Source organism: Ctenopharyngodon idella, chromosome 23, assembly GCF_019924925.1.
Source record: "Ctenopharyngodon idella isolate HZGC_01 chromosome 23, HZGC01, whole genome shotgun sequence".
Lineage (NCBI taxonomy): Eukaryota > Metazoa > Chordata > Actinopteri > Cypriniformes > Xenocyprididae > Ctenopharyngodon > Ctenopharyngodon idella.
In genome coordinates, this window is record NC_067242.1 from 22,392,853 (window position 1) to 22,408,897 (window position 16,045).

Below are 16,045 nucleotides of genomic sequence, written 5' to 3' on the forward strand. Positions count from 1 at the left end.
TGCGTCGTTCGTCTTATTAATTAATATTGATTATTAATAAGACAAGACGCTATGGGGAAAACTCCTTTTTCTCAGATTCTGAAGCCTTTATACAATCACGCAGTGTGAACTGCACGGCCATTGGTTCGTGAAGTAAAAAAAAACGAACAATGACTGCGCGGAACGCGCGAGCCAATGGTGAGTGAGCCGCTCGAGCCTGCCAAAAGGGGCGGGGTCTCGGGCTAAAGAAGCAGCTGTCTCACCATGGCAAATCGATTAAATTCAACTGAAGCGACAGCATGAGGCGTCTCGTACGTAGCGCGGCAAAGAACGCAGTACTCGTTCCGTATCTAAGGGAACCGAGGTTACGTTAGTAACCGAGTACGTTCCCTTGCGATACTATACGAGTACTGCGTCGTTCGTCTTATTAATTAATATTGATTATTAATAAGACAAGACGCTATGGGGACAGTACAATCACGCAGTGCTACGCAGGGGGACGACCGAGCATCAGTGCAGAGCAATTGAGAAAGGGCTCGCAACAGACACTCAAGACAGGGTAGCTCAGACAACGGGGTACTGAAAAACTGTAGTCATCCACCCAAGCCCATAACTAGGGCACCGGAGGGGCCTAGGGTACATATATAGTGGCACAGAACATAGTTACGCCCAGACGTGGTCGGGGTCGTAATGGAAAACCATAAGCTGTACACAGCAGATTCATGCAGAAAGGACACGCGACTGAAGCGCAGGGACATCCAGATTATAAAACCTGACAAATGTGGACGGTGAGGCCCAGCCGGCCGCCGCACAGATGTTGGCAATGGAAACGCCCACGAGGAGGCCATACCTCTCGTGGAATGCGCTCTCACACCCAAAGGGCATTGAAGACCTAAGGAGGAGTAAGCGAGTGCTATAGCGTCGACGACCATCTGCGCCCTAAAGAGGGTAGATAGGACTTTCGGGACATATCCATGTCTTAGTTTCAGGACAACTTTGGAGTCGTTAGGCCCGAACTCAAGACACGATGGGCTCACAGATAGCGCCTGTAAATCTCCCACACACTTAACTGATGCTAAAGCTAGCAGCAAGGCAGTTTTCAGCGACAGGGGTCGTAGGTCGGCAGTCTGGATTGGTTCAAAGGGAGGGCCTTTAAGACCTCTAAGAACCACAGAAAGATCCCAGGAAGGAACCGTGAGGGGATGAGGGGGATTCAACCTCCTGGATCCCTTAAGGAAGCGAACAACGAGGTCATTTCTCCCTATCTACTGCCCTGCTATAGGAGCATGAGAAGCTGCTATAGCTGCAACATCGACTTTAAGGGTAGAGGGAGTACAGCCTCTATCCATTAAGTCTTGCAGGAAGGACAATATCTGGGATATGTCACAAATCAATGGGTCCTCGCCCCGGGCTGTACACCAGGCGGCAAAGATGGCACATTTCAGGGAGTAGAGACGTCTTGTAGACGGAGCTCTGGCCTGAGAGATAGTGTTTAAGATGTTCTCAGGGAGGCTTGCAGGCTCCCATTGAGAAACTACACATGAAGGTCCCACAGCTCGGGTCTGAGGTGCCATATTGTCCCTCTCGCTTGGGAGAGGAGGTCCCTCCTCAGAGGGATTGACCATGGCTCCAGGGGCGATAGCCGAGATAGGTCCGAGAACCATGGTTGGGTCCACCAGGAGGACTTTGTGAGCACCTTCCCTGACTCGTCTGATTACTTGGGGAATCAGCGTGATCGGGGGAAAAGCATAAAGGAGGAGGCTGGGCCAGTTGTGGGCCAGCGCATCCCTGGCTTTTGAGAAATATATTGGGCAGTGATGATTGTCTTCTGAGGCAAAGAGATCAACCTCTGCCTTCCTGAAGACGTCCCAAATTCTCTGGACTGAGCGGGGGTGGAGTGACCACTCTTCTGAGGGAAGGTTGCTCCGTGACAACATGTCCGCCCCTATGTTCAGCACGCCCTGTATGTGTGCTGCTCTCAACGAGAGCAGGTTGCACTGGGCCCACTCTAGGATGGTTTTCGCTAGAGTTTAGAGGGGCTTCGAAGAGAGGCCACCCTGGTGATTTATGAAGGACACCACCGTCATGTTGTCTGATCTGACCAGGATGTGGTGTCCCACCAGGAGAGGAAGGAAAACCTGGAGAGCTCGATATACCGCCATCATTTCCAGGCGGTTGATATGCAGCTTGCTTTCCAGGTTGTTCCAAGCACCAAACCAGATCTGCTTCAAAGTGATCATTCTGAATGAGCACCTTATCAGGGCCCTGTTCAGATGTCTGAGATCGAGAATGGGTCTGAGACCACCATCCTTTTTGGGGACGAGGAAGTACCTGCTGTAAAAACCTAACTCGCTCAGTGCTGGAGGAACCACCTCTATGGCTCCTTTCGCCATCATGGTGTTTACCTCGGAATGCAGGACATGTGCCTCCTTGCTTTCCACAGAGGTTTGGACCACACCGTTGAAAAACGGGGCCCTTTGAGCGAATTGGAGTACATAACCTCGCTTTATTATGTTCAGAACCCAAGCTGACACTCCAGGGATGGCCTGCCAGGCCTCGGCCCGTGTGGCGAGGGGCTGAATTGGTTCTAGCACTAAGTTGCTGTGAGGGACTGTGGTGCGTGTATCGGGAGGAAGAGGATATTTGCTCTCTTTTTGATTATATTTGTTTTTTATGTCCGCTATCACAGCAGTGCACTACCAGGGCATTTACACAGGCTCTGTGCAGGCAACAAACACTTTTTCTTGAACACTCGGAACTGAACGGGGTGACAGGAAAACTAGGCGAGGCATTTTGGAGAGTGGTCCGGCCGCGGCAGGACTTAGCCTCCTCCTCTTCCTCTCTTGGACATCAGGCCGACTTCTGAGGCGCAGGGTCCAACGCTATCTTGGGCCGGGGTCCCTGTTGCACCGGAGGAGGGTGGCGCCTAGCAGAGCGCGAGCACCGTCTGTGCTCAGAATGTGGCGCAGGCTTAGTGGCTGCCGGCTTGTCTTTGGGCAGCTGCTGCTGAGCTGGCGCTGACCTAGGGCGGCTCGAAGCAGAGGAGCTGGAGCATTTGGCAAAAAGTGTCGCATGGCCTGGGACGACTTTTGTGCCGCTGTGAAGCGCTCGGCGAAACCATCGACGGCGGGCCCAAAGAGACCAGTGGGGGAAACTGGCGAGTCAAGGAAGACGGCCTTATCCGCGTCCTTGATCTCAGTCAGGTTGAGCCATAAGTGGCACTCCAGCACCACCAGGCTGGCCATCGAATGCCCAATAGCCTGAGCCCAGCTCTTTGAAGGTGGCTGAGTCGTGCCCAACCTCATCCAGGCCCCTGAGGAGCTTCGCTTGGTACACCTGGAGTACCGCCATGGAGTGTAACGCTGAAGCTGCCTGACCGGCCGAGGTGTACGCCGGTCCAGCGAGGGCCGAGGTGGTACGGCAGGGCTTGGATGGGTGGGCCAAGGACATGCTGTCGTCCTGCAACTCATCATCAGATCCCCCGAACGAGACCAAGGTGCTTGCGATGGCAGAGGGGCGTTGGTCTGGGCGGGAGAAAAGGACGGGGGAAACCTCTTCATGTGGAGAGAGTGAGGCACGCGGGACCTGAGCCGATGTGAGCTCACTCTCATCCAAGCGCTGGGATCCTCTACCCCGCTGTTTTTTCCTCACAGGCTCCTGGGAGGAAGAAAACGGGAGGGTGCGAGGGGCGGAGTCGCGTTCTGAGAAGAATGCTATCCGCGAGCACAAAGAGGCGAGATTCATACCCTCGCAATGAGAGCAGGTCGATTCAGTGAGCGCGGCTTCTGCGTGTGACTTGCCCAGACATCGCACGCACTCACTGTGCCTGTCATCAGCGTGCAGAGGGGCTCTGCACGTGCCACAATCGTGGCGCGACATTTGTATCAACATCGCAGAAATTTGCTCTTTAGAAAAAGCTCTTTTAGAAGCAACAGTGTTGCAAAAGATACACCGTAATGCACTCGCACGAACTGCAGGCGGCTCGGGGGCAAACCACTGACCAGGCTGCTAGGGAGCGGCGTGGGAACAGAGCTGCTTGAGAGCGGCGACCTGATCTGGCTGCTGCGAAGTGGCGGCCGATCAGCGCTGCACGAGAGCGGCGATCTGAGCGACGAGCTGAAAACGGCGAGAGCTGCAGGCTGCTCGAGGCGGCGGCTGCTAGAGAGCAGCGAGCTGCTTGAAAGCGGCGAGCAGAAGACAGCGGCGAGCAGGGAGGCAAGCTGATCAAACTGCTGCAGAGTGGCGAGTTAATCAGCGGCGAATCCAGCTGCTTGCAGGTGAAGGCGGCTTCAAGTCTCATAGATCAAGCGAAGAGATGATATCTGCGTCGCTGAAGGAGAATGAATCGATTTGCCATGGTGGGATGGCCGCTTATATAGCCCAAGACCCCGCCTCTTTTGGCAGGCTCGAGCGGGCTCGCTCACCATTGGCTCGCGCGTTCCGCGCCGTCATTGGTTCGTTTTCTTTAACTTCACGAACCAATGGCCGTGCAGTTCACACTGCGTGATTGTATCAAGGCTTCAGAATTGGAGAAAAGGGAGTTTTCCCCATAGTGTCTTGTCTTATTAATAATCAATATTAATTAATAAGATGAACGATGCAGTACTCGTGTAGTATCGCAAGGGAACCAGGCATAACGCAGATATTACATCACTGACAGGCGACAAGTGACAAGGGAGGGACGGGCACTATTTAAAATTGTGAATTTATCTGAATTTACAAATTATTGGAAACATTTAGGAAAATGTAAGCACACAGCTGAACAAAATATATAACACTGTGCAAGTGGTTTTTGGATATTTTAATATAAAAATCTTATATATTGTACCTTTAATGGGGTCAGTGGGTCCACCCTGTGACCTAGGGCCCAAAGATAGCCGTAAGATCCACTACCTTCCTTGAATCAGATGTCAAATGTTTTCCACAATAAAAATCTTCTAAAACTATACATTAGTTTACCTCAAGAAGTGATTCACAATCAAACAATAAACCATTTGCTATGGACAACAGGAACTAAATTCCTGCACAGTAGCTCTGCTAGGCAGCAGAGATGGTGGTCCAAAATGGTGCTGTTTGCCAACGGTGTGAATTTATGAAGGATTACCTGCCTGATTGCTGAGGTTCTTAGATAACATGACTAAGCTTCTAGTATTACTCAACTTCATTGTTTACAATGCTTCAAGCAACCATCTGGCAGTGACATGTTTGCAAATCTAAAGAGACTCAGCGGCCAGTGATATGCATTGAATGTGGGTGGATGGAGTGTTATGCATTGGACTGAAGTATGCGGCTTCTGATTGTTTACCACAGCAGTTTCAGAGTTTGATGTACAGTACCAATACACTAGAGCTTAGGCTGTCTTATTTGAGTCTGCAGTACCAATCTGTTATTCAAACAGTGTGCATTTACTTAGAAAAAGAGTGAAAAGAGAGAGAAGGAGAGAGACGGTTAAAAAGAATTCTTAAAGGGATAGTTCACCCAAAAATGAAAATTCTGTCATCATTTCCTCACCCTCAAGTTGTTCCAAACCTGTATGAAAATCTTTCTTCTGTTGAACACAAAAGAAGATACACTGCCCGGCCAAAAAAAAAAAGTCGATGTTTAGATTTTAATAGGCAAATACTTAAGAATCTATGAATGGATCATTATTACAGTGATTATTATGTTTCTAGCATGTTATATGTTTGGCAACAGTTGTTTTAACCCTTAAAGAGTGTGTAGCTTTTCATTTCTTAAACAACCATGTAGGAAGACACATTATGGCCATATTCCAGGATGACAATGTCAAGATTCACCAGGGTTAAAATTGTGAAAGAATGGTTCAGAGAGCATGAAGAATCATTTTCACACATGAATTGGCACCTCTGAGTCCAGACCTTAAATTCATTGAAAGTCTTTGGGATGTGCTGGAGGAGACTTTACAGAGTGCTCACCTCTTGCATTGTCAATACAAGATCTTGACCAAAAATTGATGCACCTTTTGATGGAAATAACATCACAACATTTATTTCCATCGAGAAGTGCATCATTTTTTGGTCAAGATCTTGTATTGACAATGCAAGAGGTGAGCACTCTGTAAAGTCTCTTCCAGCACATCCCATTCTTTTGATCTTTCATTCAAAAAATTCACAAAATTCTAACCTTTCATCGAAGTAAAACAATTGAAAGTGGGGGAAAACTCATATTATGAAATAAATGTTTTTCTCCACAATTATTGGCACCCCTAGAAATTCTTATGAGTAAAATACCTCTGAAGTATATTCCCATTCATATTTACATTTTTAGCACACCAGGGTGACTAGAAGCATGAAATTGTCCAGCCATGACTTCCTGTTCCACAGGAGTATAAACACGAGGAAACACAAAGGCCAAATTCCCTTAATCATTTATCACAATGAGTAAAACCAAAGAATATAGTTCTGATGTGCAGCAAAAAATTGTTGAGCTTCACAAAATAAAAAGTGGCTGTAAGAAAATAGCTAAAGTATTTAAAATCCCCATTTCCATTATCAGGGCAATAATTAAGAAGTTCCAATCAACTAAAGATGTTACAAATCTCCCTGTAAGAGGACGTGTGTCTAAATCGTCCTAATGCACGGAGAGGAGGAAAGTTTGAGTGGTCAAAGACTCTCCAAGGATCACAGCTGGAGAATTGCAAAGATTAGTTGAGTCTTGAGTCTCAGAAAGCCTAAAAAAAATTATCAAAATAGCACCTACATGCCCACAAGTTGTTCGGGAGGGTTTCAAGAAAAATCCTCTTCGTACATTCAGAAACAATCTTCAGCATACTCAGTTGTCAGACACGACTGGAACCTCAAAAGTGACCGGCTTCTATGGTCAGATGAAACTAAAAAAAAGAGCTTTTTGGCAGCAAACCCACCAGATGGGTTTGGTGCACACATGGATAAAAAGTACCCCATGCCCACGGTTAAATATACTGCTGGATCTTTAATGTTGTGGGCCTATTTTTCAGCTGGAGGTTCTGGACATCTTGTTGAGATACATGGTATCATGGATTCTATCAAATACAAACAGATAAAAAATCAAAACCTGACCGCTTCTGCTTGAAATCCAATAATGGGCTATGGTTGGATCTTCCCTCAAGACAATGATCCAAAACAAACATCAAAACCAACACAAAAATGTTTCACTGAGCACAAAATGAAGCTTCTGCCATGGCCGTCCCAGTCCCCTGACTTGAACCCTAAAGAAAATGAGTGGAGTGAACTGAAGATAAGAAGAACCAACATGGAGCTGGGAATCTGAAGGATCTGGAGAGATTCTGCATGAAAGAATGCTCTCTGATCTCTTGTCAGGTGTTCTCCAAACTCATCAGGCATTATAGAAGAAGACTCAGAGCTGTTATCTTGGCAAAAGGAGGTTGAAATAATTGGGTGCCAATAATTGTGGCCAACGTGAACTAGAGAAAAAACATTTATTTCATAATGAGCTTTTTCCCCCATTTTCAATTCTTTTCCTTCAATGAAAGGTTAGAATTTTCTGATTTTTTTTTAATGAAAGATCAAAAGGATAAACAATGCAGATTTATTTTCACAGCCGCCTTATTTGCTCATATTTATCAAGGGTGCCAATATTTGTGGTGGGCGCTGTATAACATGCTAGAAAAATAATAATCACTATAATAATGATCCATCCATAGACTCTTAAGTATTTGCCTATTAAAATCCAAACAAAGCAACTTTTTTTTTTGGCCGGGCAGTATATTTTGAAGAATGTTGGTCTCCAAACAGTTGATGGGCCCTACTGACTTCCATAGTATGGAAAAAAATAGTAAAGGAGTCAACGGTGCCCCACAACTGGTGCCCAACATTCTTCAAAATATCTTCTTTTCCCTTTAAAGGGATAGTTCACACACAAAATAAAAATTCTGCCATCATTTACTCATCCTAATGTCATGTCTAACCCGTAAAAATTTCTTTGTAATGTAGAAAACAAAAGGAGTTATTGTGAATAAAGTTCAGACTTCTTTTTTCTATACAATGAAAGTAAATCATAATTTATACTGTTCAGCTCTAAAAAAAGAAAATACATAAATTCTAAATATGCCGTACAATAGCTTTATATAAGGGAAAGACTAAAAGGGTTAGTTTACCCAAAAATGTTAAATTTTGTCATAATTTATTCACACATTTTGTGCCAAATGGACTGCAAAAATAATGATTGTTTTGAAACAAGTCTCACAAACAATTCCCATGTCTGCTACTGGCCTCTTAAACAGATTGCCCTGCCCCTAACTCACTCTATTGGTTCATCTATTTCTGTGCCAGGCTGGTCAAATGTCTTAAAAAAATACTGCACAGATACACTTTACACAACTTTAAACAATCATACAGAACTGACAAAATAGGTGCTCAAATGTTTACAGGTTACATGCAGTTTCCGCTCTCACATACAGACACAAAGCCAATATCCCCTGCCCTTGAAAGCACTTGATGAATTCTCATCTTCATTTGGCAAAAATGACTAAAATCTCCCACAAATCTGCAAAACCGAGCACTCTAAAATAAACTAAAAAAAGAACACAAGCTTTGAGCTGATTTATAAATCAAATGAATTGATTACAGTCAGGACAATCACAATGTCCTGACTGTATAAAGTGTTTGATGGCAGAACAGATGATTCTCACTGTTTCTCAACAGGTTCATTTTCTCTCTGGATCATACTTTTGAGGGTGAGGGGGTGGAAATATGACATACACATACACAACAGCAGTACCAGCAGCAGCTTATAGCATGACTAATCAAACATGAAGTGGCATGGACGCAATTGAGCAAACGAACAACCAAAAACAAATGCTAAACAAACCATGACTCATATAACAAGTCAATTTCTGTGTGTGCAATTCTTTGCCTCTGGAAACCTCACTCATCTTTGACCTTCATGCCAAATGATGGCATTATGATCTCAATGAGCTTTTGAAGCAGGTATGTCAGGTGCTTAAGGAAAAACTCAACTTTTTTACTTGTTAATAAGTTTTCAACATCCCAATGTTCTGTCGCCATTGACATTTCATAAACATGGCGAAGCACCGAGGTAATGGAGAGGTTTCCCTTGGCGACGCAGACATGCAGAATAAAACCTCGAGCACTAGGGCTAATTTTCCATGTTTGTTCATGTGTGAGTTATGTGACCTGCCTATTAAAATGGTAATCTCAGCTCACAGCTGTTTTCATCATCGTTCATATTCCAGATTAAAGTTTTGTATCTTGGTTACTCTTACATGCCACAAAGCCAATTAAGACACGCAACAGATGGTAATAAATCGACATTTAAGAAAAGCAATGACATAAATCTCTGACACAAGACTTTCCAGGTTGCCACTAACAGTCAGGGACAGATGAGACAGATGAAGAGATATCTGTTTCTGTCATAATCTGTCATGACTTGACTGGTTCATGATATGTAATAATAAATAGTAACCATTAATTTTGCATACTGTCTATCCATCCATTCTCCACACTGCCAGTTCAATGTAGGGTTCTTTAACCCAGTCGCATTCAACCCCAAAATGTAGTTTTAAATGTGAAAGGGCTGAGCAAAATTAGGAATGTAACATATTTTGAACAACTACTACTACTACTAATAATAATTTTATTGTTATTATATAATCATGATTGTTTAATGAGAAATGCTGTCTCAGAATCTTAGTATGTCAACAGGTTTTACTGAAATAATTGTTAGGACATAAATGAATGCTGTCATCCTCAAAAATTTCAGCAGTGCCCTACAATGTACTGTAAGTTAGGCATAAACAGGAAATATTTGTAATGGTTATGTCTGGGTTCATTTTGTTTTAGTTTGGTTTTCCCTGTTCATGTTTGTTTGAGTTCTAGTTTATTGTTTGTTCCTAGTTTATGGTTTCTAATTTAGTTAGTTACCTGTTCTCTGTTCAGTTGATTATCTTCCCTTGTGTATTTAAGCCCTGAGTTTTCCTTAGTTCCTTGTCCAATGTTAATGCTTAGTTGGAAGTGTAGTGTGCTCTTGCATTTTATGCTTAATAAAGATTTGTTCATTCATCATTTTGTTTCACGCCTCATTACTGTGGATCTACTACAGCCAACCAAGACAATATTCGAGACATCCTGTCAAATAAATACAGAGCGTCTGGTGAGGCAGCACACGGGCTGCTGAGGACGAACACAGTAGCAGAGGCTGTGATTGGTGTGCAGAAAGGGGCTTTTCTGTCTCACTCTGTGCCAAAAAAAAAAAAAAAAACATTGAACAGCTGCAGAGAGCCAGAGAATGGAAGTGAGACAACCATGGAGCCAAAGAAAAACCCACTACATCATGAGACACTGAGACAGAAAAGATTACACTAAATTCTATACCATAAAAAATATTGTTTAGACTATTAGACTGGATTAGTATTGTACTGTATTGTATGTAACTGTTTAATGCTCTTTAATCTCTTCACTTCATCTTGTATGCCACAACCTGACTTGAACTCAATGCCGCCATGGCAACTGAACCATGAAAGCCAGCAAGAAAAGCAAAAAAAAAGGCAATCATTTTTTCACACTGTTTCTGAGTTCTCTATGTACTTTTGTGTTTAAATGGGTCAAATTACACTACCCTTTTTAAACTTTTTTATATATTTATATAGAAAATATAAACACTGTATATTATTTATATAATAATAATAATAATAATAATAACAATAATAATAATACATATTAACATATTACATATTATTATTATTATTATTATTAAATTCTATTCATCAATTAATTTATAAATGAATATAATTAACTGAAAGTTTTTGGCACAAGACTTTTCACAAATTTTATATGCTGACTTCATAATAAGTTTATAACCACCTCTATTGATGTAGTTAAGTAGTTAAGTCTATATGACTGGTTTAACTTGTACGTGAAATGGAAAACCACACTTCAAAGCACACATACAATTCAACACACAAATAATCAAACAAACCACACAACCTTCATCATTATATCAATAACAGTGGTTTTACATTTGTTACCACTGATTTTGGAATATTATCATAAAAGTGGTGTAGAGATGACTGGCGTGGGCGAAACAGTTTCTCCAGAGCTCTTCAGAGAGCATATGAGGACTGAATGATGGAAAATGCCTCTGGCCCAGCTTTTTCTTTCTTCCTAATTCACCGTCTGACCTCTCTTCAACCCAGCCTCTATTTCCTCCCTCATTCACCTCATCCATTTGTCTGCACCACCCTCTCATCCTAATGGATGCCACTAGCTTTTCTTAGATCCTTCCATTCCAGCAGTATACAATCTCTCTTTGTCTCTCACTGTCTGCACCTGCACTTTTTATATGAAAAATTATTGCACGCTGAGCACTTCAGAGACATGGTGGAGCACCGTTGGGAGAGAGTGCCAGGCAAAGCGTCTGGCTGAATTGAATTACTTCTTATTCATGCTCTCACGCCTGTGCATGTAAATGTGTGATGGGGAAAATGGAGACTTGGGTTAATGATTCATCTCTTACTCAAAACAAGTGAGGGGAAACTGTGGATCACTTAGTGTGACAGTGTTAGTGCAAATAATAAATATGAGTGATTTCCAGGAATCAAAGAGCTTTCACACTACAGCCCTGTGACTATTTAGAACACTCTTTTTAGCAAGAACTATATAGTTCGTTGGAGATTTAAAAAATAAATAAATAAATAAATGTTTTGAATTATAACTTTAAGTACTGGAGGAATCATACATAAATGGTTTTCCAAAGAAAGATGAGATTTTAAAGGATATAATTTGTTATGACATCATTATGACATCTAGACCTTTAAAATATTCTCTTATGGAATCACATAGAACTTCAAAAGGTCATGACATCATATGGAACTTCAAAAGGCCCTATTATGACATCATAAAGAACTTCTTATGACATCAAAAAGGCCTTATTATTAGTGCAAACTCTCTACCTCTGTGTTTTTGCCTGTTGTTATCTTTGTTAATTTGGTTTTAAATGTAAAAGCTGTATTTAGACTAATATCTCCTCTCCTCTCCTCCTCTGACACTGTAGTAACAATTATAACATAATGGAACTTTGAAAGAACTTTTTATGACATAATATGGAACTTTAAAAAAAAATATTTAATAATATTATATTAAACTTCAAATTGTTAAAGTCTGACATCATATGGAACTTCAAAAGGTCATATTAAGACATATGTTGCATTTCAACAGTTTCTCTCAAGATATATATAGACTTGGGTTAATGAGTTAAATAGTGTGTCATAGAACTTCAATCTACCAAAACTCTTCTCAACAATCCTCTAAAGAAAGACAGAAGAGGAAGGTAAACTTTAAAAGTAACCAAGTGTAGTTTCTGCAAGACAAATAAAATGTCTGAAAACACACCTCTTCCCTGCTAGCTCACCTACCCTATTCTTTCCCATTACTGTCAGTGAAGAAGATGGATGAGTCCATTTTTAGCTCGGGGAGGTAATGCCAGCCCCTGACACAGCTGAACACTGAAGCTTTAAATTTATATATTCTGGGGGGCTCATCATTTCCATCAGTATAAACTCACCCTGCATTAAAATGATTCAGACCTTCTCACAAACACACACACACACACACACACACACACAGAACAAATATCTGCTGCAAAACAACTGATTTATGTTCAACTGCTTTTTTATTCTCTCTGAAAATTGCACTTTGAGATGCACAAAGTCACGATGCAAAAAAAAAAAAATACAGCTATTCGTCAAACACACAACACATTTGCCAACTGGTTTAGAACAATAGACATTTCAATTCCATTCACACCAGAAGAAAGGAGGGGTTCGTGGGTGAGTTGAGAATGATTCCTGGATCCTGGGGTTCAGACCACGGAGGACCCCATGCAATAAACAGTACAAGGGGCATGGAAAACACAGAGACGTGAAACCACATTATAAATACCAAATTACTTTAAAGACTGCACAACTAATATTACTCAAAAGTCTAAACAGTTATATTTATCGAAGCCAGGCACCAGAATATCAAAAAAACATCTGCGGACTTTGTGACAGTGTGACATTGTGATGGGAACTTTGTTTACATTTTCCTGAGAAAATGCACCTATTTTCACAATTCCATTTGGTGCAGAAATCATTTACAGCAGATTTCATGGATATAAAACAGTAAACAATAGCTGAGATTGCACCATGCTTCTCCTTGATTGCAAAATATGACTGAAATCTATTATACCATGACAGACAATAGCTTTTTCAACTAGATTGGTGGTCTTTCAAAAAGGTACATTAAGCAAGATATAAGGAAGATACATGCCATGTTTGCCTCTCTGTAGTAAAATTGTGGCATAATTATAGTTTATTTTACAGCTAAAGACAGATTGCTGAAATATTTTTCACTGACACAGCACAATCTACTGCTGCTCCCTTTGGTTGAGGTGGCAAGTAGTGGTGAGGTGTACTGCTGCCCCTTTGTAATAAATATATTCCATTATAGAAATACAGTCAAATTTCACTCAGGCTGCAATGTGAAATGTCTTTAGACTATTTTGTAAGTTATTAGAAAGTCACAGCAGACATATTATTACCATACCCCTAAAGTTCTGTGTGTTTTTTCCCCTTGTGTGTTAAGGTTGTCAGTAGCTGTACTATAGATGAGGCATAGTAAAGTGGCAACACCTGTCTTCCTGCCTATAAAATAGGATTGTTGGCTTCACGTCAGGACTTCTGCACCAATAATTATGTTATTTTTGCTTGTATGCTGTTTGATAATTCCAATGTCTGACAGAAGGTTGGGGGTGGTCTTAAAAAAGAGGAAGTTTTAAAGTTTGCATTCTACATTACATAATGAACAGTTCAATAGAGTTTTAAACAATGTTTCTTTATTCATGAATGCTTGATTACAAGTTAGTCAAAACCATATTTAGATGCACAAACTGAAGTTGTGCAATCATAGCAACTGAAGGGTCTACATTAGGATCATTATCAGACCAAACTGAAGTACTGTCTTCATCACATTATACACATAAACTGATAAGCCACAACATTAAAATAACCTGCCTAATATTGTGTAGGTCCCCCTTGTGCTGCCAAAATATCTCTAATGTGTCAAGGCATAAGACCTCTGAACTTGTCCTGTGACTTCTGGCACCAAGACATTAGCAGCAATTCCTTTAAGTCCTGCAAGTTGCATGGTGGGACATCCATGAATCATATTTGTTGGTCTAGCACATCCCATAGATACTCATAGACAGCAAGGCAACACCTTCAAACTCTTTGTCATATTCCTCAAACTATACCTGAACAATTTTTGCAGACAAATCACACCCTAAAAGTGACCATTTTAAATTCATATATATATTTTTTTTAAATCTCCATGAATATTATTGTATTGATATTGTAAAATGTATATATAAAAAGAGAAATGCCTTCATTGCAGTTAAAACATCAGGAAGTCTTTGCTGAAAGGCAGAAGTTACATTTAATATTGACAGCATGTATGAAGAATGCAGCTCAATTTAATTTATTATATAAATGTTTTCTTAGGTTAATGTCCAAAGTAGTATGATGGGCGGAAACCACTAGAGTTTGCAAACCAGCCCACCTGAAGTATTATTCTGTCAGTGTGTCTGAGTTTGTGTTATTCTGTGGTAAATCTGCACCACAAGAATGTTGCAATGTATAGAATGATAAGCTCACTCAGCTTGACAGAATGTCACTTCAGTTAGTATAACATCTGCCTTAATAAATGTTTTTATATAATCTCATGAAGAAACATGGATGAGATGTTCAGCAAGTGATCATTTGACTAAGGCTTATGAATATGTTCTCTGAATATGTGTAACTCAAAAGGATAAATCATGATTTATGGTGCAAATGTATAGTTTACAAATCAAATGATGATGAATCTATTTTTACCAGCTACTGCATTTAACCAAATCAGGGCTCATTTCCCAGACAAATTTAAAACTCATGTCTTTAATGACTTTTATGCATTGTTAGTCATTTTTCTTCATTTAAAATCACTTGTCACTCCAACACAAAAACTAATGGCTGTTTGGGGAAAGCAGTCTCTTTGTTCAGAATCAGAAACTAAAAATTCATGAATTTAAATCAAACAGAGCTGCTTCCTTTCATTCTCTGCAGTCAGCAGATCCATCAGGCCGATGACTATGCAGAAAGTGCTGAGCATATTCTCAATGTTTACTCACTTCTGTCAAAACTCAAACGCCCTACTGTGAGGGATGAGATGTCGACTAGTGTGCATTTATACTGCAACTCTTTGGATGTTTTCCTTCTCCGTCTTTAGATGCATGCTATCATTTTTCTTTTAAGATAAATAGACAAGAAGATTTCTCTTGGCAGATGATTAAACAGATAAAAAAATCCAATCCATTTACATTACAATATATAAAGATTACAATCACCTGGGGGTTTGCTCTTTTTACTTGGAGCAGTAAGTAATCGCCTAGCCATCCATAACACACTAGAAATCACATAGAAACCTAAAACCCTAGCAACCGCATAGAAACATCTTCGCAACCACTTATTTGTCTTAACGGAATATTTGGGCTTCTAAAAATGTTAAACTCAGTCAACAGCATTTGTGACAATGTTGATTACCACAAATAACATTTCAACTTGCCCTTCATTAAGCAATGTTTCACACTACAATCACAATAACACACAATTCTTTTGAAATTTGGCAATTCAAAAAAAGTTTTTTAACATTTACAGATTGCCATAATTCACTTCCATTGTAAATGCCTCACCACAACCCAGATTTTTTCTTTTCTTTCTTTCTTTTTTTTAATAAAGAAAGTGGAAATTAATTTTATGGCAATCATCATTATGCCATAAGTGCTTGTATTGAACGCAGAATATTTCTTTAAGGAAATGTAAATATATAATATTGCACATCATCTGATTCTCTATAGTGTCCATGACTAAAATAGTAGTCCATCTCAAGTTACAAGAACGGTTAGCTTTACATGCAGTATACAAGTGAGTTTTTTAATACATACTACAGTTAAAATGTGTGTGTGTGTGTGTGTGTGTGTGTGTGAGAAAGAGAGAGAGAGAGAGAGAGAGTGATTTTTT